Here is a 2,500-nt window from a genome sequence, read left to right on the forward strand (position 1 = left end):
GGGGAACTCATACACAGTTTAATGAAGTATTTACAGATAATTCCAACTGTCAAATACTTGTGTGCAATGACATAGTGCAGAGTGCTGGACGCTCACAGCTCCCCTTGCTCTCTCCAGCTTCTCCCTCCTCGTTAAGTCAGGCGGATTTGATTTCAGGTAAGAACTTATTGAGGGGGGGGGGGGGGTGGAGGAGGCTGGGGGGTGCTGGCAGCCAGGGCCACGGCTTTTTACCAGAAGGAAAACAATCCTCTTTGTTGCAGATGGCTGCAGCTCAAAGAGTGAAAAAGACGTTGTAGAAGTCAGCAGAGGCATGAGGGAGATCATGCTGCTATCTCTGATACATGGGATTGACTCAGGAAATCAAAAATCAAACCCTCTGCAATTTGTGATGGACTTTCTTCTCACGTCCACTCCGGACTGATTCACTCACTGTGCATTTCAACCTTCATAGAGAAACCAGGCAGAGAGCTTATAGCTTCCATCCTGACTTTACATTGCAGTGTGTGAAAAGTAAAATCATATAATGTTTTAAAAAAATAGTCCAGGTCACAGGAAACTTACACACAAAACTCTTCTGACACTGCTGGATGCTACTGAAGTGTTGAGTGTGTTGCTATATATGTGTGCAATTATAAAACTATTTATAATGAATCAATGTTTATTATTTAAATGAGTCATCTTGTGACAATTTCAACTAGGAATAGCCATATAATAATAATAATAATAATAATAATAATAATAATAATAATAATAATAATAATGATTAATTTGATGATGATGATGAAATTGAGCCTTTTTAAATCAATTAATTTTTAATTGTGTGAATGTTTCTGTAGCTTGCCTTGAGCCTCTAGCCTCCAGTGAATGATGGTGTGAAGCAGCTATAATGGAGCCGCAGTGTGTATGTGTGTGTGTGTGTGTGTGTGTGTTGACCTCTGCATGGAAGCAATTTAGCGCCGAGTTGAAAGTGCGCGAAAAGACAAATTAATCCTTAACGGAAACGAGATACATCCTTTGAAAACAAGCCATTTGGAGCTCAGGGCTCTTTAGGCGTTCAGGCCACAGCGGAGGGTTTATTAACGCGCACGCACGCACACACACACGGAATAGAAGGATAAATGTTAATTTTCTGCTGCATCGTTCGAGTTCGATAGAAAAAACACAAAGACACTATTTCAACGCACATTAACACATTGTTAATACATTATTAATGGGCCTCAGCGTCTAATGGAGGAACGATTCCAACACAGAAAATTGGCAAAAAGTGAAAAGTTTTTAATGTTTATTTTGGTGGATTTTCTTTTAAATGGCTGTTTTGTGTCTGCAGCTCCTGATGTCTTAGTTACTTTCATTTTCAATTAGCGCTGATTCAAAACAGTCAAACCCAAACTGAAGTGGCGGGAAATTACAACCAACCACTGCACAAAATATAGGAGTCATCATAATAACGACTATTATTATTATTATTATTATTATTATTATTATTATTATTATTATTATTATTATCATCAGGTAATAATAATCATTGTAATCTATAATAATTATTGTAATGTAATTTAATCGTTAAATCGTTCTTTTCTTTATGGTATGTGTGTGTGAGCTGGCGCCTCGCGGCCTCTTTACGTCATTATTAAGCAGCAGTTTATCATAATTACAGTACTGCGGAGAAATGATTCCGCTTTAAATAATCTACAGCTGTGAAACAATGCACAGACTTTATTTTAAACAAGTTATCAGAACGAATCACGAACGAATTTTTGTTTGTATTTGCAAAACATTTATTTCGCCAGTTTCGTATCCGTTCTGACCCAGTGACACCACACACACACGGAGCACAGGGAGGACACAGAGTAAGACATGACGTCTTACTCTGTGTCTGTCCTGTACTCCGGTGTGTGTCAGGAGTGTGTAGTTTAAACACAAATGCGTGAAATCACCCTTATTTTAAATACAAACCTCCACATCTGCACTGATGTCTGTGAGGGTGCAGAGAGACCGGGTCTGTCCCAGAGGGTGAGACCCCACATCTGTCCTGCCCCCCAGAATCGGTGTTTACACTGAATGTGTGTGTGTGTGTGTGTGTGTGTGTGTGTGTGTGTGTGTGTGTGTGTGTGTGTGTGTGTGTGTGTGTGTGTGTGCGTGTGTGCGTGTATGTGTGGGAGAGAGACACGCGGAGACAGAGAGGTATAGAAACACGGCTTCACCCCGGATCCGTCCCATCGTTCCTCCGCCTTCCTCTTCTCCTCTTCCTCCTCCTCCTCTTCTACTCTTCACCACACCGCCTTGTGGTTCGCGCATAGCCCCCCTCCCCTCCGCAGCTCCGTGGGGCCCAGACACTGCTGCATGGGCTTATATAGGTGACGATCGATCCCGAACCGCTCAGAACCAGATTGAAGCTCAGCGGGGGGGGACACAGGGTCACGTGACGACACTGATCTGTTTACTCCTCTTTAGAAAGGAAAGACGGTCTGAACCTGTTTCACTCTGTGACCCCCCTCCC

The sequence above is a fragment of the Genypterus blacodes genome, unplaced genomic scaffold (genome assembly GCF_046128005.1).
Source record: "Genypterus blacodes isolate CSIRO-AG114 ecotype Tasmania unplaced genomic scaffold, CSIRO-AGI_Gbla_v1 ptg000008l_1, whole genome shotgun sequence".
NCBI lineage: Eukaryota > Metazoa > Chordata > Actinopteri > Ophidiiformes > Ophidiidae > Genypterus > Genypterus blacodes.